Source organism: Eschrichtius robustus, chromosome 10 (genome assembly GCF_028021215.1).
Source record: "Eschrichtius robustus isolate mEscRob2 chromosome 10, mEscRob2.pri, whole genome shotgun sequence".
Lineage (NCBI taxonomy): Eukaryota > Metazoa > Chordata > Mammalia > Artiodactyla > Eschrichtiidae > Eschrichtius > Eschrichtius robustus.
Genome location: NC_090833.1, coordinates 98,234,497 through 98,259,308, shown reverse-complemented (window position 1 = coordinate 98,259,308; position 24,812 = coordinate 98,234,497). Strand labels below are relative to the sequence as shown.

The 24,812-nt window shown below is 36.7% G+C and overlaps 1 protein-coding gene across 2 annotated transcripts in view; it reads right to left on the bottom strand.

Annotated features, from left to right (window-relative positions):
- The window catches only part of AUH (AU RNA binding methylglutaconyl-CoA hydratase), a 161,700-nt gene that overhangs the window by 77,188 nt on the left and 59,700 nt on the right, over window positions 1-24,812 (bottom strand). The gene's annotated exons all lie outside the window — the stretch shown is intronic.

The following is a 24,812-nucleotide window of genomic DNA, read 5'->3' as shown; positions in this document are numbered from 1 at the left end:
ATGCAAAATTCATGACCCTTTATAGGTTACCTTGGTGCTCAGAATGATAGAGCCTCATTCAAAGAAGTCATACATCTACTCAAACAAGACAGAAGCAGTCCAAGTGGTTGCTGGGCGTCAACCCGCTAGTTCTACCATTTGGCAATGGGTATGATGAACAGTAGCTAGAAAGTGATCTGGCTCTATCAAATACCACGCACTTCAGATGGAAGAGACACTGAGAACCTGCCCAAAAGCATGACTGGGAAGGGGTCAGCCAATCACAAAACTCAAAGCCAGATTTTCTTTAGTCCACAGACACTATTATTTTAATGAAACTTTTGTAAATGTACAGATTTCATTTTTTATAAGTAGTTCAAAAACTAACTGGTTGGGACTTCCCTGGCGGTCCAGTGGTTAAGACTCTGCTTCCACTGCAGGGGGCACAGGTTTGGTCCCTGGTCCGGGAACTAAGATCCCATGTGCTGCAAGGTGTGGCCAAAAAGTTAAAAAAAAAAAAAAAAAAAAAAGAATATTTAAAAAAAACCAAAAAAACAAAAAAAAACTAACTGGTTAATTATTCTGTGAAGCAGAATCCTTTCTGTAAATTTTATTTTGACTATGGGAATGTGAAGTTAGGCTGAACAACCTTAACATATGAATAAAATGTGGATATTAAAAAGGTACCATCTCCTAATTTGTTCTCACCACAAAAAAGAAACAATAATTGTGTGACCTGATGGAGGTGTTAGCTAATGCTACAGTGGTAATCATATTACAATATATAAGTACATCAAATCAACACATTCACCTTAAACTTACACAAGTTATATGCCAATTATATATCAATTTAAAATAAAGAAATATATAAAATAAAAATGAATAAATAAAAATAAAATTAAAAAATACCATCCCTGGAAGTCTCTCTTCCATAGGTATTCTGATATGTGAAATTCCTCAGATAGAGAGCTTTATTCAAATTTGTTGAAGTACACCGAGTTTTCTTCATACATGAAGAAATTTATCAAATTTATTCTAAGAGCAAAGTTGAAATGGCTGGGATAGAGCACATATAGATGCTGCCACCTGAGGCAAAAGCACTACTGACAGAGCAGGGATGAACGGGGCTTTGGAACAGGGCATGTTTCACTATTTGTACCTGTCTGAGCATTTTGGGGGGAGGTGGAAGCTTGAAAGGACAGGACAAATTCAAAGGTGCTCCACACAATGTGCTTTACAGCACACCTGGTAAAAAAAAATGAATAGACAGCTATGTCAGTGTTTACAGTCAGGAAATGAGTTTAATGAAAAAATAAAATCTAGTTATTTTATCTGACAAAAAAGAAAAATTAATAAAGTAACATAATGGCAAATTAATCCGACTGGCTCCCAAGGTCGCCTCAAGCCACTACAGGTACAATGGAATTACTGTTCCGCAGCTCCCAATCCTCCTTCCTTTCTACAAAGCTAGCTACAGAAATTGTCGTATTTCTACACTCCTTCAATCTGCCACCTCCCCATTCTCAAGTCTCTCCCATCAAAATCTTTCCCTAGGCCTCACTACGGCCTTGGCTCACCTCCATCTAAGATAAGCGTCCAGAGGGAACAGAGTAAACGCGTTTCATCACTCCCACTCATCTCCACCTCACAGCTCTAGTCCCACTCATCTCACCGAGACCGTTCTTGCTCCGCTTACCAGTGACGCCGTGATACTGCCTCATAACCAGTGGGCACCAGTCCCTATTAAACTCGTTGCCTCTGAAGATCAGAGACATAAATCCTGAACACTCCTCCTCCTTGAATTCCTCTCTTCATTTGCCTTCTGGGTGCCTGCCCCTCATTTTTCCTGCCTTTCTTTCTGCCTCTGGTTATATCTCAGCCTTCTTCCCCTCTCACTAGAAGCTCTGCCCAGTAAGTCTCTTTCCTATCCTTAACTTTTACCATCTGTAACACCAATGATATACAAATCACCACTTCAAACCCAAACTTCTCTCTAAACTGTATCTCTACAGCTACCTGCCTGTTGGACATCTCTGCTTAAATACTTTATCATGTTCAAATCAACTTCCTGTCAATCCTTCTTCTAGATTCTATTTCACATTCACCAAGCATCTCCATTCACCAAGTTACTCAACACAGACACCAGAAGTCATCCCAGATGTCCTCTTTTCCAATGATCTTACATCTAATTGTCTTCTAAGTCCTGTCTAACAGGTCACAATTTGGCAAATCTCCCTCCCTTTTATACAGCCAAAGTTCTGGGCCCCCTCATTTCACACCAGCAGGAGATCTCTAATTGACCTCCTTCACCTGCAATGTGCCCCTTCCAATGCATCTTCCCTATTTCTTGCAGGATAATCTTTCTAAAGTGCAAACAGGGTCATGCTCTTCCCCTACTTAAAACAGTACAACGATTTATTCCACATTCAGGGTAAAAACTGTGAAAATTTTAGCATGGCACAGGAGGCACCTGATGAACTAAGTCTGCCCACCTGCCCAACCCCTTCTCCAACCTCGCACACCTACTCTGTGTTCCAGCCCCAAACTACTTGAAGCACCTTCAGAAGTCATTCGCATCCAAACCTGTGTACAAGCTGACCTCTGCCTGGAAAGCCTAGCTAGTCCCTAATTATCTTTCAAGGCAATGCTCAAAAGCCCCTTGTTTTACGCTTCCATGGCACTCTGTACACACTTTTCCAGAAGAGCATTCACACCACCTTACTGTCCATTCAGGAGTAAAGATTAACATCACATCAATGCTGCTCAGTAACATCCTTCTTACCACTCTGGAACAAACCGCAAGATTTTTCATTGCCTCTTCTAACTCCATTAATTCCGGTATTCTCTCTACTTTTCTTCTTGTTATTAACTTCTTTCATTTAATACTTTAATGGAACAACATGAATATATGCAGCCCTATGGAGCTACAGAAAAGAAAAACTGCAGAGTTCCTAAGATGGAGAGAGCAACAGGAAGAGAGTGGGGCATTCTCTCCTTCCTGTGTGAAAATGCTGGTCAACAGTGAGTGTCTTCAGAACTCACTAAATATCTGCTGGAAGCTGACGTGTCAGAAAACAAAATAACAAAAATGAGTTTAAAGGGCTTCCAAAATCAAACCCAGGCCTGAAATATGTGTACCACCAAGTTCCACTTTCTGAAAATTTCAACTCATGGTAAATAGGAGTTATTTCATATTCCTTAGATTTTTTTTCCCCCTAAAAATAGGAACAAATTGATGTGATATATATGGAAAGGAATTTTTCTTCACATCAAACTGTGCATTGAAAATGTAGACTAAATAGAAGGGTAAAAGGAATAAAATGACTGTAAATTACAAAAGAAATACTCTATCACTTCATAATCTCTAAAGCATAATGGAAAGAACACAGGAAAAATTCCTGGTCATCTGTAATGTTCTTAATACTGCAACACAAAGGCAACAATTGCCTCAAAAAGACATAAGGCTTTGCTCTTCATTTTTATTAGTTAATATTCTCAAATAAATATTACACTTAAAAATCACACTTAGCCAATAGAAAGTTAAAAAGCACCATTTTTTCAGAAGTATAAAATGTCACTAAAAGAAAAAAAGTAAAAACACAAATGAAGTTGATTAATGAATATATACCCTTTCCCTTCATTGTGAGAAGTCTATAACAAACATTACTTTGATAAAATAAAATGATGGGGGAAGGGGCATGTTCAACAGACAGGTTTCAGGTTCTACACGACTTGAAGTATGAGGATGGGGTTTATATAATGCAGTGGTAGGAAAGGAGAAGAAATAAACAAATACAAACATGCTGACCTGGGAGATGGGGGCATTGGTGGGAAAGGGCTAAAATGAATCATCTCATGCTAAAGTTTTTCTTAATTCTGAAGTTAGAGAATATAATACTTTTCTGCTATATGTTTTACTTTCTGGAAGTAAAGAAAATTATTTTTAAATGTGACAGTTAAGAACTTAAGATATTTTCTCAAGGAGATAAAAGTTCTTAACATTGCAACTTATATAAAAATATATAATAAAAATGACAAGAGATGTGGGGTCCTTATATTGCAAAGAACACGGAAAATAGGGTATTAATACTCTCAAATCATTAAATAGGTAAACTACTTGGTACTTTTGAATATTAACATAAATTAGCATTCTGTAAAGCTGACTATAAAATTTTTCCTACTAACATAATTATTTAAATAGAACTGAATTAGCATTCAATGAGTAATTAAATTTCAATCATTTTATAATATTATAAGTCCTGAAGTTCTATATAAACCTAATTTTTCCCTGAAAGATGTTTTTCTTGTAAACTTTTTTCAGGAAAATATAAGTGACCTCAAAGTACATGCTAGTTTCATAGTTACCTAATATGCTTGTTTTTATACATAGTATTTCTTCTACTTGGGAGCACTTAATAATCTTAGAGAAAACTCAATAAAACAAACATCTGAAAGGCAGATTATCAGTTTCAAAGAACCGAGAAATAATCAAATTGGCAGTTGTATCAGAGTGCGACTGAATGAAACGGGAACCGCCATGAGCAGTGGCTATTCCCAACAGCAATAGGAAGAAATGATGACTCAATGTGTTATGTAACCAACAGGATTAGATACTATTTTGAGTTTAGCACCAGGAAATGAGCCAGGTATGACAAAGAAGATAATAATCCTTTGAATTCTCCTAAAAATATAATTAAAGCAAGCAATTAAAGTTTTGCTATTTTAAGAGAAAATAAATGAGCTACAAGGCAGGCCCTGTCTACTCCAGAGTCTGCAGGACACCCTCTGCGAGCACAACTGGAGTCAGAGGCCACAAACGTGGGGGAAAGGCAAGTGAGGGGCTCCTTTCAGCTCTGAGATAAATACAGTACATAATGTAGGTTTTCAGATGTTTCTAGAAAAACATAAACAATGCGATTATTAAGGGACTGCTAGTGTCAGTCATGAGTTTTAAATTTGGTTTTGCTTGAAGAATAGTGTTCTTATAGAAAACACAGAATTAAATATTTCAAAACAAATGCCCATCTAGTAATACCAGAAGTCTGACTTTACTGAAATCATTCAAGGAGAATAGAAATAAAATCAAGGTTAACTGAAAGTTATAATAAATTCCAAATTATCCTTAATTTCAGCTAAAACTTTATCTTCAGGTTAAGTTGCCATCATCAAGTTTCAAAGGAACCACAAAAAAACAAAACAAAACCACTCCTGCCCAAAGCCTGCACGCTGGCTGCACACTGGCTCTCCGGAGGTCCAGCCGGGGCCGCTGAGAAAGAAACAGGCCTGACGAGACGCCAACAAACACACTCACCTCATCACACCGGGGGCTGGAGGCCCACAAATGGGAGCCACCCTTCCCAGGACTCAGAAAAGTGACCACTGTGCAATCTGAGAAAAGCTGCCTGATTTTTCTAAGCCTACCACTTACGCGCCTGCCTACCTATCTTTCTACGTAGCTACCTATGGATCTAGCAAAATACTAGAAAGTGCTTACTATGTCTGGCCACTCTCTTAAGCACCTCAGAAGTATTATTTAAACGTCCTACCAGCCTTATGACATCAGAACTATTACTGGGTTGAGGAGTTGCTGTTAGTTGCCCAGGAGAGCCACAACTGGAGCACAGCTGGTCTGGCTCCAGGCTCTCCCCTGTACCCATTATTGCCTATCACCAGTTCTTAGAGCCCAGACCCAGAGTCCCTGAGGAAGGACCCAGCATTGTTAGCCATCCTTTCCAAAGGACGTGCAACCATGTACCTGAGGAAAGGGAAATGCTGAGACTCCTAAGAAACTCTGACAAGCACACTGGTTCTGTGCTCTTCTAACTCTTGGCAACCTAGAGCAACACCACAGTTCAGTGGATCCAACTGGGGAAACCTCAGGAACCAGATGCAAGGCACCAGTCAGTTGACTATAACAGAGTTCTGACTTGAGTTTTCCCTGGGAACCCCCAACCCAGACTGTCCCCAGTACATGACTATATAGGTTATTAAAGTAGAAAGAGCCAACACCTGAGCAGCCCCTTCCTACCAAAATTCCAAAACAAATAAAGCCTCCCTAGGGGACATGCAGAGAGCGGATGCTGCTGAGGTTAAATCCCCACGTGCTGCCACTCAACAGCCTTGTCTGGGAGATTATAGTAAGTGTAACTGAGTAATGACTTCCACTGTCAACTACTTCAGATGGAATAGAGCTCCTGGCACTTCAAATGCTGCTTGACAGGGCAAATGTAGTTATTTTGTTGCTAATAAAATATAACACTAGAAGTAGTTTACTTTTTGACCTGTAGGAAAAAAAGAGCGTTATTGCCTTGCTTCGTTACCTCTCAGGGTCTATATCCTTGCTCTTCAGAGTGGGGCTGTGGACCAGCAGCGTTAGCATCGCATGGAAGCTTGTTAAAAATGAAGAATGCCAGGTCCCACCTAGACCTACTAAAGCCAGGATTTGCATTTTAAAAGAAGATTCCCAGGCAAAGCTCTGGATACCTCCCCTAATCCCCAGAGAACCTGACAATCTCATCAATCCACAAAACTGACAGAAAGAAGCAGTAAGGGCCTTAATTCTTTGCGTAAGAGTAGTAAAGGTAAAGATGGTCAAGATTTACATACAAATATTTGTAGCAGCTTTATGTGTAACTGCCCCAAACTGGACACAACCCTAATGTCAGCATGTGGTACATCCATACGAGGGAACACTACTCAGCAATAAAAGTGAACCAAATACTGATCCATGATAAACATGGATGAATCTCAAAAAGAAAGTATGCTGACTAAAAGACAACATACAAAATTAATGCATACTGTGTTCCATTTATAAAAAATTCTCAAAAGTGGAAACTAGTCTCTAGTGTTACGAAGCAGTTCAGCAGTTTTCTGAGGACAGGTGCAGGGCAGGGAGGGGAAGAAGAAGAAAAGGATTACCAAGGGCCATAAGGAAACTTCTGGGGGTGATGGATATGTTTACCATCTTGATTATGGTTATGTTTTCACAGGTCGCAGTTACCACACTGTACACTTCAAAGTTGCAATTTATTGTATGTCAATTATACTTCAATAAACCTGTTTTTAAAAAGTGTATGACTTGATTAATACAAAAATGATAAGCAAAAGAAAGTACACTAGTTCCCTGATCTTTTATAAACGAGAGATATAATTTAAAATTGATAAATCAAGTAATACAGATATGATTCAATTTAGAACTATAAAGAAAACAGTAAGAAAATATGATGGGATAAGAGGAAGGTGGGAGGAAAGAATTTAAAACTGGAAATATGCCAATTCCATCACTGCTCATAGTAAGAAGTCAACAGAACTTCCTAAAGGAACAGAGGACCAAGTACACTACATAAAGTTCTAATAATAAAGATAACCAGGTGACACAAAAATACAACCCTTTCCCATTATTAGAATAAACCTATAAACAGAACCATGAAAACACACAGCATATTTAAGATTTTTTTTTAATGTAAAATCACCAAAATCGGAAGGCATAGGAAATCATAATGACAGACCTAACACCAAACGTAGCAATACAGTTAAGAAGCTATAACCATCAAGTAAGAAAACGACTCCAACTGGATCACAAAACGAAACCCAGCTAACAAGCAGAACAGAGAAACATCTAAAACAAAACAGAAAATAATATTTTAAAAATATGAAAGATGTCAAATACACAGTCAAATACAAAGAAAACATCTCATAACCTTAATAATTAAGGGCAACACTGGGGTAAACATTAAATAAACAAACAAAAAAAGGTACTTATTAAGGCTTAATAAAGCAAAAATCCACAATAAGGATGTTGCAGTGATAAAATACCTATACACCAAATAACACAGCATCCACAAAGCAAAAACACAATAAATTCAAAACAGTACAAATGTCACAGCCATTCTCTGACCAATATGCAATAAGTAAACTAGAAAATAACAACAAAACTGCTAGCTAATTATAGACAAACACAGACGGGTGGCCTGGAGGCACATTTTCTTCCCCATTTTAGTAACCTAGCAGAGAGCTCGCTCGACGTGTGAGGATCAGTTTGGCAGGAGTGCAGGCTCCAGCCACCTGCCTCCAGAGGTACTTTCTAACAAAGCCACTCACCTTCCCAACTGGAAAGTGTCCGTGTACATGGTCATACAGATGTTCTTTTCTTCCCTGACATACTAAATATATACAGCATTACAGAGGTGGGTTCTACTCTCCTATAACTTCTGCCCCCAAATTTCTTCTACCCTAACAAATTATTTTTTATCTAAATGGCTAATTCAAAAATGAATAAATGGGCATATTCTTGGCTCAACTATTCCCTCCTTCTTCCTTCTTTTGGAAATGCACCTGGCCTCCAAGAACACAGGTTCTCCTCCATGCCTACGTGAAAAGTGCCCTGTGAGTTATGCGACGCTGCATCTGGGCCAGCTGCTGTGGGAGGTGGCCAGAGCTTCAGTGTAGCTCTGACTGGGGTAAGCTGGTCTAACGCTGGAGATCCAAATGAGCAAATCTCGTCAACAGATCTAAAGCCACAACCTTCAACTGAACAGTAATGAAGTAATAAAGATCATATCAGTAATAAAGACAACATTTTGCCTTTTTTTCTACTTTTTATTTTATTTTTCAATTTATTCCAAACCTCAGAGAGAAGGATGATTTCTATTTATTAAGTCTCCCTCAGATACCCTAGTAATATGTATAATGATATTTTCTGCATTGTTGTTTATAATAGTAAAAAACTAAAAACTACATATAAACCCATCAATAAAGGAATAATTATATACATTATGGTATATCCATAGCAAACAATACCAGGAAGTTATTTTTTAAATTGCAGTGATAAAAATCCACATTGAAGAAAACTAGATTCTAAACTATTCCCAGAAATAATTTTTCAAATACAGTGTCTACCACACAGCCAAAGAATAACCAAGGAAACAAGATACAGTAAGAACCAGTAGAAAAAAACAATTAAGAAGAAAAAGATCCATGTAAAATTGAGATCCAAAATCACCAAACACTGATTGTCAAAGACATAAAGCCAAGCAGGAAACTGTAAACTATAAAAAGTGACAAAACAGATTTCTTAAAGAATGAAAAAGTATTTTAAAATGAAATAAAATAACTCAATGTTTATAACAAATCAGGTGCAGCTTACAAGAAAACTAGTGAGCTGGTAGATGGGTGACAAGAAACTATTCAGAGAGATAAGGAAAACCAAACAGATGGAAAATACAGAGATAAAGGATATAGTAAGAAGGTCTAATATATGTCTAATTGGCAGAAGATAAATGAAATAAACATCCATCTGAATGAGTTTAAAATAAAGCAGTGGTTTATATCTACTAATCCCAAACTCCCAATTTATCCCTCCCCCACCCCCTTTCCCCTTTGGTAACCATAAGTTTGTTTTCTATGTCTGTAAGAATAAGAATACACACACACACACACACACGTGTATATATTAACATAACTGAATCACTTTGCTGTACACCAAAAACTAACACAACATTGTAAATCAACTATACTTCAATTAAAAAAAATAAATAAACTCAAATAAAGCAGCAAATTAAACCTGAATAAAAAAGAAAGGAATTAATAAAAACCAGAATAGGGATTAATAAAACAGAAACAATAGAGAACAAAGCCCAATACAGATTTTTTTTAATGTATAATGAAACTGAAAAGCGTCTGGAGAGACTGATCAAAAAAAAAAGAGAAGACATGAATTACCAATATCAGGAATGAAAAGGGGACATCATTGTTGGTTCTTCTGATATTTAACAGATAAAAGAATATTATGGATGACTTTAAACCAATGCATTTGAAAATCTAAATGAAATTGATAAATTCCTAGAAAACTATAAATTTCCAAAAATAAAATTTAAAAACCTGTTTATGTGGTTCTTTTCATATATACATATATGTTTGTACATAATCTATATATCAATGTATGCATGCAAATATATATTCAAGTAAAAGCCAGGAAAAGGCCCCAAAATATACATATTAAATTAGCATATTAGCAGTAATTACTTATGTGGAGAGAAAAGGAATGAGGGAAAGCTGCTGAAAAGAGTTTTAAATTTTTACATTAAATACATACTCAGATATTGCCTGTGGAATTAAAAGCTAACAACCATGAAAAAGACAAAAAAAAAATTTTAATGATTTTTTTTGGGGGGCTTGTCAAATTCTAGAATATTCTAGGGTAATATTTTAGAGTAAGTGACAGAGCTTGGTTGATAAGCCCATTACTCCTGCTATAGTTAGGAAAACACTGTAATTTTCACAAAACTGTCCAGTCATAATGTAATTAACACCCAATGAAAGTCAGCAAAGGCAATAAAATTCCAAAAAGAGAAGAAAAACCATCAGTTGCAAACGGTGATGTGTAACTACTCTATTCTAGATTACAAATCAATAAATAGGGGATGTTAACAACTCATAAGGGAAAACAACTGATTCCTAGATACCTGTGTCAGTTTTCCATCATTCTTGGCAAGAGGATAAAGGAAACTAAAATTGAGATCTATAAGTTACTACTTGGAAAACTAATAAAGGTAGCTAACTAGAGTATTTCATTAATCAATCTTTCACATACCATAATTCAGTACTTCCAATTTCTAATTTATAATAACATCAAATGGGGGGGGAGAGTAAAATATAAACTGGATTGCATCCAATTTAAATTAATTACTGATTTTTAAACAGTTCAACCCGCTGACCAACAAACAATTCTGCAAACTTTGAAAATGTCCTTTACTTATCAATTCTTAACACACTACGTCTAAAATAAGAATCAAATAATCATTTAGGCAATAGCAAAGAAAATATAACAAGTGCGTAACCTCTCAAATTGTATTACAACAGTCACTGTGGTAACAATTAAGTATTTTCAGAATCAGCTTTATTTCAGATAAAGTAAAACAAAAAAGAAATCTGTAAAAGCTCTGCATTCTATAATGGTGAAAACTTAAACTGCAGGAAAAAAAAAAAAACCCTCTGGATTTTTCGTGAATAAGTATCAGATGCCTCTAAATCAAATGGAAAGCTTAAAACGGATATACCTAGAATTTATGAAAGCTCTTTTGTATTCATTACTCAAGAATCTCTAAACCCTGGGAATTCCCTGGTGGTGCAGTAGCTAAGACTCCGCACTCCCAATGCATGGGGCCGGGGTTCGATTCCTGGCCAGGGAGCTGGATCCCACATGCATGCCGCAACTAAGAGTTCACATGCCACAGCTGAGGAGCCCGCCTGCTGCAACTAAGACCTAACACAGCTAAATAAATAAATATATTTTTAAAAAGATCCATTTGCTTTAAAAAAGAATCTCTAAATCCTAAAATGGGATACTAGAAAGAGTTTTAGGTGGATTTATAGCTTTACAAGCACATTTCTTAGTTTAACGTTTTATTATAATGACTAAATGCATGAAGTGACAAATACAACACTTTAAACTTTGGCAAAAAATTATTCATACTTTATTCATATTCAAAAACTCTGAATTTACACCAGAGATTATTATTAAACCATGATAAATTAGCATCAGAGACTAATATTAAGCCACGATAAATCAGATATTATGCTTCACAAAAAGGTATATATATATATATTTTTTTTTTTTTTTTTTTGAGGAAAACTTTTCCGAATACTCTCATTTGTAGTTTACTTACAAGAAATCAAATTATGGGAAGTATTTTCCATAACCAGGATAAGTTCAGATAACTAGTTTTTTCTAAATGGATTTATAACCAAAAAGCCCAGCAAGTCAAATTAGGGTGCCTCCCAAAATTGCTTTGGGAGCTTTGCTAAGCGATGGAGCTTTTTCATCATTTGCCAGCCAAATAAGCAGCTGCCCATAGTAGCCTCAACACTTGTTTCCAAAAGGGTACATGGTTAAAGTCACCAGTAACGACCATGTTGCAAAATCCAAGTCAATTCTTTAGCATTCACCTTACCTGACCTATCAGCATCTTTTGATCAATCAGTCTTTATGAAAGACTTTCTTCCGTTGAGTTTTCAGAATACTGTTTTCTTCCTACCTCCCTACCCTGGCTGATCCTTCTCAGTCTCCTTTATTGTTCTTCTTTTTCATCCCAGACTTGACACATTATAATGTCTCAGGTTTGGCAGACTTCTTTCCTCTCTACAGTAACTTTCTAGGTGCCTCATCCATTATCAAGTCTTCACATAGCACCAACATTCTGATGACTCCAAAATTTACATCTCAAGCCTGGACTACTTGCCTAAACTCCAAGCTCCTATCTTGCTGCCTCCTTGACATCTGCACTTGGATGTCTACTAAGCATCAACTAACTTCACATTCCAAACTTGAACTCCTAAGCTACACCGCCAACTCTAAACCAGCAAAGGGGCAGCTATCCTAATTTACGAATCACAATAACTAATCAAACTGCTCCATCCATGTTCCTTCTATCATCCTCAGTCACATCCTGGAAGCAACATGAACTCGGATAGAAGAGAGAGAATCGAACTCAGGCCAGTACAGGCATAATTCTTTGAATTTTAGGTACAGGTAGACAGAAAGGTATTCCAGGAGAGAATCCAATCTGAAGATGAGAGGAGAGCAGTACAGCTTGGGTCATCTGTCTACACCAATGGAATCCCAGTCAATTTACTCTTTCAACTGGGGATCTACCGTGCCAGTTACTATGCTAGATACCAGGTACAGGTGGAGGAAAAAACCCACTATGCTCTTACAACAGAGAGGAGATAGCAAAAGTACCATACAGTAGAGAGAGGACTAGAATCCACATCTTCTGAGATTTACACATGGTATGCCTCAATAAACATACATCAAAACAATTCATACAAACTCACTGAATTTGGGGAATGTACACAATTTAACTTTCCTACAACAAAATAAACATCTATGGCAATGTCTCTGAGAAAATGTTATGCTGAGCTGATATTCTTACATAAGAAAAACTTTATATTATGAAATAGAATGTAACTTCTAGTTTAAGATAAAGATGACAGAAAGAAAGACAGATCATGTAGTTACCAAAACATTAAATACTCTCTTGTACAAAGCTAGCTAGGCTGGGACAGGCAAAGAGTTTGATTCCAATAACAAACCCCTGCAGAAAGGCAGCAAAGATAAAAGTCTGACAGAAGTGTGTTTCCACTATATTGTGGTGGGTTTTTCTTTATTTTTTAATTATGAGTGACTTGTTTTGTATTGCTTTGAGCCTTTCAATTCTAAAATTCAAGTGAAGTGTGTCTCAATTCTAAAATTCAAAATCATGCCAACAAAAGTAAAATAAATGAGAAGCACTACTTGAGATGAGGTTTATCCCATAAAATTTACATAAGATTTTTTCATACAAAATTTTTCTCTTCTGTTGTACAAAAATATTTTCTATGTATTTGACCCAGAGAGACAGTTTTTTCTAATAGAAAAATGCATAAGAACAGGAGATTTTTCAATCACATGAAGAAAGGCTAATCAGAGAATTTGAAAACTTTCAAAATTAAATTATTTCCTTTTATAAAACTTTACAGTATAACAAAATCTTAAGGAAAAAACGATGTTTGTTAGACAGATGAATTTTGTGATCCAGCCTTTTAACATAATTACCTGTACTTCAATGCAAATTCAGCTCTGCATTTACAGAGCTAAATTAAAGCTTCTGCAATTTTATTTCATCAGAAAAAAAAAGGAAAAGGAAGCCAGAAATGCCTGGCATTTTAAAGAATTACTGTGGAAGATCATTTACAAAAATATCATCCACACCACACTAGATTCCACAATTTAAAATTCTGATGAAAACCTATTTTAAATATTTCTTTTTTATTAGATAGCAACTCCTTGAGGCCTCAACTTGAGAGAACTGGGCCTGCCCCCTCAGAGTTTCTACTTCACAAAGAATTCTAAAAATGTTTTCTAGCTCTTCATGAAATACCATCTAATTACAGAAAGACTAGTCATAAGTAGATAAACACCTCTGCTCTAGAACAGCATATTCTATACTGTTAATTTGCACAATGGAGGTCCCAGTAGTGAGGAACCCACATCATGCACCTGGAGGAGGGATGGTAAGTTCAGGAACAACAGCCGTTATTAGACTGGGATCATCTCATGTTTGTGCATCCATGCTGACTTGCTGATGCCTAACATTTCAAAATAGTCAGTTAACTGCTTTCAACCTACACATCCCATACCTGAAGGGGGGCAGTGAGGACTTCTAACAGTGAGAATTTCTTTAGAATAAAACATCTCAAAAACAGCCATAAGAGTTTTTTTTTTTTTTTTTTTTCCTTTGAAAAGAGCAAAAGACCTAAACTTTGTTCTAGGATTTTTGAGTTACTTTTTAAGAAGACGCTTTCTAAGAAGCTAGGAAAAGTAAAGTAAGGAATTCAGTGACTCAAAATACAGAACTTCTTTCTGACCTCTATTTTAATAAAATAGCTTTCAAATGAGTCTAGTACCTCTAAGTTCCTTATAGACTCTCTTTTATTAAAAACAAGCACAGCATAATAGTCACTATGGCCAAGAATAAACTCCATTCACCCTTCAGGCCACAGAGAAAGATACTCTAAATGTGGAAAAGGACAATAAAATGAAACAAAAGGGGAAAGTGGTATCAAACAGGTAGGATATATTCTGATTTGTACTATTACTGATACTGCTACAATGACCAATTTCAAGATACGTATGGTTGTTGAAAACCAGCTCACAAAATTCCTGAAAATTTAACAATCCTCGAGTCCATAAGAACAGGTGCCAGTACATGTACATATAAAACAGCCCCAAGAGTACAATGCAGGATCCTCCTCCACCAGCATCCATTAACATCCACCAGACAAACCATTTCCTCCCATGGAAAAAATAGCCCCAGGAAGCCCTCCTCTAGGAGAACTATAGCATAAGGACCAAGAAGAAAGCTGGAGGCCTATGTGCAAATCTGGTCCATAAACCAATTTTGTTTGACATTCAAAGGGTTTCTTCTCAAGAAAAACCTTAAAACTAGGAGATATTTTCTAAAAATCTAGAATTCTGGCTTCTCTTGAAAATAAACAAGAAAAAAGAATATAAGAAAAAATGCAGAAAATTATTCAAGAAATAACGTAAGAAAGGTTTGCAGAACTCAAGATATATGAAGCTACTAAAAACATTGATCTAATTTGACAAATATAAAGAATATATGTAGCATGTATATATAATGAAGCATAATTATAACAAACTCCCTTAAAATCACCGAAGTAAGAAACAGGTCAGAACTAATACCCTATCTGCCCAGGTGTTCTTCACCTATTCTTCCACCTGCCTTCTCAAACCCAAAGGTAATCACCGAAGTCTGTGTTTATCATTCTCATATTTTTCCTCTGTGTGTGCATGCATATGTATGTGATTTCATTGCATTTACATCTCTAAACTATACACTGTTTTGCATTGCTTTTAGTTTTACAAAAAATTACGTTGTTTTAATTCAATATTTTTCAAAGATTTATCTTTGCTGTTATATGTGTAAGTTATTTATTTGCAAGGCTGTCCATGTCCAATTGTACAAATATACCAAAACATCTATCCATTCTCCTGTCATTGAAATTTGTTTGTTTTTAGCTTTTTACTATGAACAATATTGCTACTATAAACAGTATTTTTCTTATATCCTGGTATAAGTAGTTTCCCTGGACACATGTGCAAAATGCCTATAGAATAGTGCTATTTCAAACTCTAAGTAGCAAACCACTCAACAGAAGACCAAAATCAGGAAGTTTTAAAAATAAAATAGGATAGTATCAAAATGCAATGCACAAAGAAAGGTAATTATTTCATGAATCTTTGATACCCACCCACCCCTATGTGTTTACTGGACCAAACTGTAAGTATATTTGTTATTATCTGCCTAGTAAAAACAGTCTTAAAGTCACCCTTCTAGGTAAATGCCCCATAAAAATGTGAACTATTGAGCCTTTTGGGATGTGGATGCTCAACTTTGTAAGATAACTCCAAATTTTGCCTAAACAGTTACACCAATTTATACTCCCAATGAAAGTGTATAAAACTTCCTGTTGATCCACTTCCCCGCTAACTTTGGTAATGTCAGACATAAGAATTTTTGGCTAATCTGGTAAACACAAAATAGCATCCCACTGTGGTATTAATTTGCATTTCTATGATTGCATATGAGGTTGATCATCCTTCCATATGTCTACTTCCCATTTCCCTTTCCTCTTGTGTGAAACATTTTTCTGTCTTATTGATTTCCCAGCTGCATGTATGTATGCATGTGTTGATCCATGTCTGCGTGTATATATACACGAATCCTTTGGCAGCTATGTGTTTCAAGTCTTTCCTCCCAGTTTGTGGCTTTTCTTTCTCCTTTCTTCACAGTGTCTTTTAATGAACGGATGTTCTTAATTTCGTAGAACTTATCAACCTTTCCTTTTGTATTTTGTGTTTAAGAAATTTTTCACTCCATCAAGATCATATAAGTTTGTTTTACCTCATAAATGTAGTCAAATCTTTGCCGTCCCCCAGTGATCTCAATGCCTTCTCTCTCCTTATCAGTTCCCCTACTTCTATGGGTCTGTTTTGGGTTCTATATTCCGCTCCATTGGTCAATTTGTCTATCCCAAAGCTAGTAATATACCATCTTAATTTCCATATCTTTAAAAAAAGTCTTGAGTACTAATAAGGCAAGGACCCTCATTTTCTTCTTCTTTAGAAATGTTCGGCTATTTTGGGGCCTCTTTATGCTCATCAAGTTCCTCACAAAATTAATGTACTTTTAAGTTAAATCTGTACATTGAATCATTTGTGAGAATCATCTTTTAGATACTGAATCTTCCTATTCAAGAAGATAATGTCTCTATTTAATTTTTTAAATGTCTTACAATAATGTTTCATAATCTTTCCATACAACCTGCATATGTTTCTAGATTCATTTTTGTTCCTACTGTCAATAGTATCTTTTTCTGACTGATATCTTTTGTCTGTTGCTGTTGGAAAAAACTGATTATTTTTTAATAATTTTTAATTAATTTAATTTAAATTTAAATTAAATTTTAATTTAATTTTTAAATATTTTTTTAAATTATTTTTTAAAATGGATCTTAGATTCAGCCATCTTGTGACACTCGTTATTTCTAATAATTTGTGGATCCTTTTAGATTTTCAATAGAGACAATCACTTGAGAAAGACAGTGTTATATTTCTTCTTTTTCAGTCATTATTTTATTTCTATTTCCTGCCTTTCCACACATGCCAGGATTTTCAGGACAATGTTGAACAGAGGTGGTGATTGCAGGCCTCCTGCCTTTTTCCTGATTTTAGGAGACCACTTTTACATTTTACTAAGAAATACCAGGCTAAGAAAGCTCCCTTCTATTCCTAGTTTACCTTTAGCTTTATCTATGATAGATTTGACATCTCTCATTCTTTTTATCAATCTATTGAGAAAAACATATGACTTTAATGTGGTATCTTTGTCTGGTTTTGGTATCAAGGTGATGCTGGCTTCGTAGAATGAGTTCAGAAGCATTCCTTCCTTTGCAAATAATTTGGAATTGTTCACAAAGAGTAGGTGCTAGTGCTTTTCTAAATGTTTGGTAGAATTCACCTGTGAAGTTGTCTAGTCCTGGACTATAGTTTGTTGGGAGTTTTTTTTATTATGGATTCAATATCATTACTGGTAACTAGTCTGTTGATATTTCCTATTTCTTCCTGGTTCAATGTTGGGAGATTGTACATTTATAGGAATTTTTCCATTTCTTCTAGGTTGTCCATTTTATTGGTGAAAAACTGTTCATAGTAATCTCTTATGATCCTTTGTATCTCTGTGGTGTCAGTTATAAATTCACCTTTTTCATTTCTGACTTTATTGATTTGGCCCCTCTTTTTTTTTCTTGATGAGTCTGGCTAAAGGTTTATCAATTTTGTTTATCTATATCTTTTGACTTACATGTAAAGTAATTATTGATGGGTAAGTAATTGCTGCCATTTTTTAAATTGTGCTTGGGTTGTTTTTGTAGTTGTTTTTTGTTCTTTTTTTACTCTCTTCCCTTGTGATTTGATGATTATCTTTAGTGTTATACTTGGATTCCTTTCTTGTTTTGTGTGTGTGTATCTATTATAAATTTTTGGTTTGTGGTTACCATGAGGTTTATGTATACCATTATATATGTATTAAGTAATTTATTTTAAGCTGCTCACCTCTTAAGTTCAAATGCATTTTAACAACCCTGCATTTCCATCCACCCCAATATTTACTGTTTTGACATCATATTTTACATCTTTTTGTTTTATGTATCCCTTTACTACTTATTGTGGATGTAGGTAATTTTACTACTTTCATCTGTTAACTTTCCTACTAGTTTTTTATTTGGTTGATTTACTACCTTTACTATATAGTTGCCTTTACCAATGATATTTTTTTCTTTCATAATTTTCATATTTCTAGTTGTGACCTTTTTTTTTTTTTTTTTTAATTTATTTTGAGGTGTGTTTATTATCCTTTGGACAAGCAGAACGTCCAACTGACCAAGATTCAAGGAGGGATGGTCAGAGCTGGCTTTAGAGGAAGACAGTGAGTCATATATGGAAATTTAACAAGGATCTAAGGAGGTTCCCTGGAGTGTCAATGTTCATGGATCAATGAATATACAGGCCTGCTGGTCGGGTCTATTTTAGAAAAGTAAATTTGTTTTCTTGTAGGTAAATTCCAAAACCAGCTAATGTGGTCTCCAGGATCGAGAGGATATTATTAGAATCCCAGACAATGCTAAATCAGCAACCCCTTTCCCTTACTAATCTATCTAAAAACAAAAAAAAAGTACTGCCCCAAACCCTCTCCTCATGTTTTCATTTTTCCCAGTGTCTTTTCAGGATGAACCCTGACAGATAGTTGAACAACTGCCCTTTGGACGGTGGCTGCAGAGAGCTGAGCAAAGGGTCTTGGAATTCTGAAATACAGATCAGATGACATTCTTATAACTTAATTATCTTGAATTCTCTAACATTCTTTTATCTGTTGACATTATCATATTAAAATTTTATCATGCCTGAAATGTTTATTCTTGCAGTGAAAATCACTCCAGGTTACAATTTTTCCCCTTCTCAAATATACTGTTATTTCTCTAGATGGTTGTTTTCATTCCATCATCCATCATGCTAAAAACTAGATAGCTAGTGGGAAGCAGCCACATAGCACAGGGAGATCAGCTCGGTGCTTTGTGTCCACCTAGAGGGGTGGGATAGGGAGGGTAGGAGGGAGACGCAAGAGGGAGGAGATATGGGGATATATGTATATGTATAGCTGATTCACTTTGTTATACAGCAGAAACTAACACACCCTTGTAAGCAATTATACTCCAATAAAGATGTTAAAAAAAAATGGCCTTTTCTTTTTCGCTTAGAGAAGTCGCTTTAACGTTTCTTGTGAAGTTGGTTTGGTAGTGCTAAAAGCTTTTCTTGTCTGTAAAAGTTTTGACCTCTACATCAAATCTGAATGAAAGCCTTGTGGGTAGCGTATTTTAGGTTGTAGGTTTTTCCCTTGCATCACTTTAAGTATATCATGCCACTACTTTCTGCTCTGCAGGGTTTCTGCTGAAGTCAGCTGATAATCTTATGGAAGTTCCCTTTTAGGTAACTTGTTACTCTTCCTTGCTGCTTTTAATAGTCTCTATTCTCTCTTTAGCTTTAGTTTTTGCTATTTTAATTATACAATGAATTGTATCTTGGTGTGGTCCTTTTTTGGGTTGATGCTGTTTGGGGCTCTCTGTGCTTCCTGGGCCTGGGGATGTCTGTTTCCTTTCCCAGGTTAGGGAGGTTTTCAGCTATTATGTCTTCAAATACGTTCTCTTCCCCTTTCTCTCTTCTCCTTCTGGGACCCCTATAATGCAAATGTTAGTATGCTTGATGCTGTCCTACAAGTCTCTTAAACTGTCCTCATTTCTTTTTATTCTTTTTTTCTTTTTCTTCAGCTTCACTGATTTCCACTACTCCATCTTCTAGCTAATTTGTTCCTCTGTATCATCTAATCTACTGCTGATTCCTTCTAGTGTATTTCTTCTTTCAGTTATTGCATTCTTAACCTCTGTTTAGTCATTTTATATTTTATAACTCTTTGTTAAAAACTTCTACCTTTTCACTCTGTTCATCCAATGTTCTCCTGATTTCTTTGCTATGTATCAATATTTGGTAGTTTGGTTACATTTCCTGACCTTGGAGAACTGCCCTTTAGTAGGAAATGGCCTATCTGTTCCAGCAGCACACTCCTATCTGGTCACCAGAGCTGTATGCTCTAGGGGTGCCCCTTGTGGAGACTGCATGGGCCCTTCTGTTATAGCAAGCTGACCACTATGAATGGTCTGGCAGGCGTGGCTGACCCCCAGTTCTGTTGGTTGCCAGGTCCTGCCTTATGTAGAGGCTGTCGGCTGCTGCTGGGTAGGGCTGGGTCACAAGGCAGCTGGCTGTGGATCCCCAAGGGGTCCCGAGGCTAGTGTTGGCTCACTGGTGGGCAGAGCCAGGTTTCGGTGTGGGCGGTTACAGGGCCTGGGTCCCTGGATCTAATGTTGATCTGCTGGTGGGTGGCGCCAGTTCTTGACACACCTGGCTACAGGGCCCAGGGTGTCCCAAAGATGATGTCATCCTGTTCGTGAGTGGGGCTGGATCCTAGGGAGGCCTCCTGAGGGGTCCAAGGTGTCTTGGAGCTGGTGTTGGCTTGCTGGTAGGCAGGACCAGTACCAGGGCCTAGGGCGGGATGGGGTGTGAGGTGCACCAGGGCAGGTCCTGCAAATGAGTTGGTGAAGTCAGTCTGGGGCTAGTGCCAGCCCACTGGTGGGCAAAGCCAGGTCCCAGAGTCTCTGGCTGCAGGGTCCTGGAGGTCCTGGAGTTGGTGTATCAACCTGCTGGTGGGCAGGGCTGGGGCCCAAGGTGACCTGGGGCTGGTGCCTGCCCACTGGCTGGTGATGTTGGTCTAGGGTTAGTGCTGGCCAACTGGTGTGTACAGCCAAGTCCTAGGGTCTCTAGCTGCAGGGCCCTCAGGTGGGGGGACTAGTGCCGGCTTACTACTGTGCAGGGCTTGGTCCTGGGCCCTCTGGTGGACAGGGCCGGCTCCCAGGATGGCTGTGGTCTCAGGGAGTCTTAAGGCAGCTGGCATGCTGGTGGGTGTGGCTGTGTCCAGCCCAGCTAGTTGCTTTGCCTGAGGCATCCCAGTACTGGCTGTGAAAGGCTGGTGGGTGGGGCCAGGTCCTGGAGCTAATAAGCTAAAGGGAGAATTCCAAAATGGTGCTTGCCACCATCAGTGTCCTAATGGTAGAATGAGTTCCCAGAAATCTCTACCACCAGCGTCTATGTCCCCAGAGTGAGCTGCAGTTGCCTCCTGCCTCTCCAGGAGGCTCTCCAAGATCAGCAGTTGTGTCTGAATCACACTCTTCTCAAACTACTGCTTCTGCCTTAGGTCCTGGAGGATGCAAGATTGTGTGTGTATCCTTTAAGAGTGGAGTCTATTTCCCACAGCCCTCTGGCTCTCCCAAAAGTAAGCACTGCTGGCCTTCAAAGCCAAACATTCTGGGGACTTGTCTTCCCAGTGTAGGATGGCTGTACACCAGAAACTAACACAACATTGTAAATATATATATATATATATTCTTTTTCATATTCTTATCCATTATGGTTTATTACAGGGTATTGAATAAAGCTCCCTGTGCTCTACAGTAGGGCCTTGTTGTTTATCTATTTTACAAACAACAGTTTGTATCTGCTAATCCCAACCTCCTAATTTATACCTCCCACTCCCTTCCCCTTTGGTAACCGTAAGTTTCTCTTGCATGTCTGTGAGTCTGTTTTGTAAGTAAGTTCATTTGTATCATATTTTAGATTCCACATATAAGTGATATCATATGATATTTGTCTTTCTCTTTCTGACTTACTTCACTTAGTTTGATAATACCCAGGTCCATCCATGTTGCTGTAGACTGCATTATGAAATTTAATGAAGATTTTAGGGTCCAGCACGTGATACCTTTTTATAAACGTTTCACATGTTCATGAGAAGCATACATACGCTCTAATTTGGGGTTAAGAGTATATTAAACCAAACTTGATACTCAGGTTGTTCAAATCTTTATTTTTAAGCTTTGTCTTTTGACCTCATTGATAAGTTGGGAGAGATGGGTTGAAATTATCCACAATGATGGAGGATTTGACAATTTCTCCTATATACATCCAGTATAGCTTTATTTGTACATTTTGAGATCTTTGTTTTTCAGGTGCATACAAGTTCAGTATGACATCTCCTAAAAAATTTAAACTTTTATCATATGCAGTGACTATATTACTAATAATCCTTTTTGTCGCAAAGTATGTATCTACATATCTCTTTCCTTTGGTTAGTCATCTCCTGGTATAAAAAGAACTATACCAGATGTGGCTATTATTAACAATACACAGCCTATTTATGTTTTTTAATCAGATCTAAACATCTATGTCTTTCAACAGCAAGTTTAATCAACTGACATTAATGGTAATTACTTATTTCAACATCTTACTATTTAATTTGTCCTAAGGTTATGCTTCTTTTTATATTTTTTATGGATCTGATGAACTTTCTTTTGGTTTTTGTTTTGTTTTGTTGTTCTTACTACTCCCTTCACCCTCCAACTCATCTGTAAGCTTTATGCTCCGTTTCCATGAAGAATAGCTTAGGACCCCTATCAAAGGATACATAGGCCTTAAAACCTTTAATCTCTGAAAAGCAAAAACCAATGAAAAGCCCTGAGCCAAGCGTGAAGCAATGTATCCAAATTAGAACTGAAAGTCAGTAGATTTTTTTAAATATATAAATAAAAAAAGTGGAAGACTAGAATTAATTCTAAAAAATAGAAAAAATAAAAAAGATAGAAGACATCTGAGATGGATGGATAGATGGATGGCAGTGAGGGAGGGAGGAAGAGAGAGAGAGAGGGCAGGTGAGAGGGAGAAAGGAAAGAAATCAGGCCGTGTGTCTGCTTCAGTACAACCTGTGAGCTAATATGGTTTTTCTATCTTTAAACAGGTAGAAAAAAAATCTATTTAAAATACTATTTCATAAACTATAAAAATTATATGGAATTCAAATTTCACTGTGCATGAAATTTTATTGTAACAGAAAAACACACATTTGTTTACACATTGTGGCTGCTTGAGCACTGTATGTCAAAGTTGAGTAGCTGGTACAAGACAAGGATGTCTCCTGTCACTAGTCCTTTTCAACATCATACTAGAGGTCCTTACTAATGCAATTAGACAAGAAAAGGAAATAAAAGGTAATACAGACTGGGAAGGAAGACATTAAACTGGCTTTGTTTGCAAAAGATATTTTCATGCATGATGTGCAGAAACCTGAAAGAATTAACAAAAACATTCCTGGAACAAATAAGCAATTATACCAAGGTTGCAGGACACAGGGTAAATATACAAAAGTCAATCATTCTTTTATATACCAACAACAAACAAGTGGAATTTGAAATTAAAGACACAATATCACTTACACTAAGACCCCAAATAATGAAATACTTAAGATATAAATCTAACAAAATATGTACAAGATCTACATGAGGAAATTAAACTAATGCTTGAAATCAAGGAAGAACTAAATAGAGAGAAGATATTCTGTGTTCATGGATAGGAAAACTTGATATTGTCAAGATGTAGATGCTTCCCAATTTAATCTATGCAATGCAATTCTCAATCAAAAGCACAGCAAGTTATTTTGTGGATATTCACAAACTGATTCTAAAATTTATATGGAGAGGCAAAAGAGCCAGAATAACCAACACAATATTGAAAAAGAACAAAATTGGAGGACTGACAGCAACCAATGTCAAGAGTCACTATAAAGTTACAGTAATTGAAGACAGTGCGGTTACTGGCAAAAGAATAGACAGATAAATAAAGGAACAGAACACAGAGCCCAGAAACAGATCCCATAAATACAGTCAACTGATCTTTGACAAAGGAATAAAGGTAATATAATGGAACACTGACAGTCTTTTCAACAAACAGTGCTGAAACAACTGGACATCCAGAGGCAAAAACATGAATCTAGCCACAGACCTACACCCCACAATAATTAACTTAAAATGGATCACAGATCTAACTGTAAAGCACAAAACCATCAAACCCCTAAAGATAACGTAGGAGAAAACTTAGAAACCTTGGGTATGACAATGACTCTTTAAATACAGCACCAAAGGCACAATCTATGAAAGAAATAATGGATGTATGACCCTATTAAAATAAAAAACTTCTGCACTACGAAAGATAATGTCAAGAGAATGAGAAGACAAGCAACAGATTAGGACAAAGTATTTGCAAAAGACACATCTGATAAAGGAATATTATCTAAAATATACAAAGAACTCTTAAAACTCAACAATAAGAAAACAATCCAATTAAAAACTGAGCCAAAGACCTTAATAAACACCTCACCAAAGAATATATACAGATGGTAAATAAGCCTATGAAAAGACACTCCACATCATATGTCATCACAGAAATGCAAATTAAATCAACTAAGATCTACCACTACACACCTATTAGAATAACCAAAATCTGGAACACTGACAGCACCAAATGCTGGCAAGGATGTAGAACAACAGAAACTCATTTACTGCCAGTAGGAAGGCAAAATGGTACAGCCACTTAGGAAGACAGTTTGGCAAATTCCTATAAAACTAAACAGACTCTTACCACATGATCCAGCAATCATGCTCCTTGGTAGTTACCCAAAGGAGTTGAAAACACGTCCACTCAAAAATCTGCACACAGATGTATACAGCAGCTTTATTCATAGTCGCCAACACCTGGAAGTAACCAAGGTGTCCTTCAG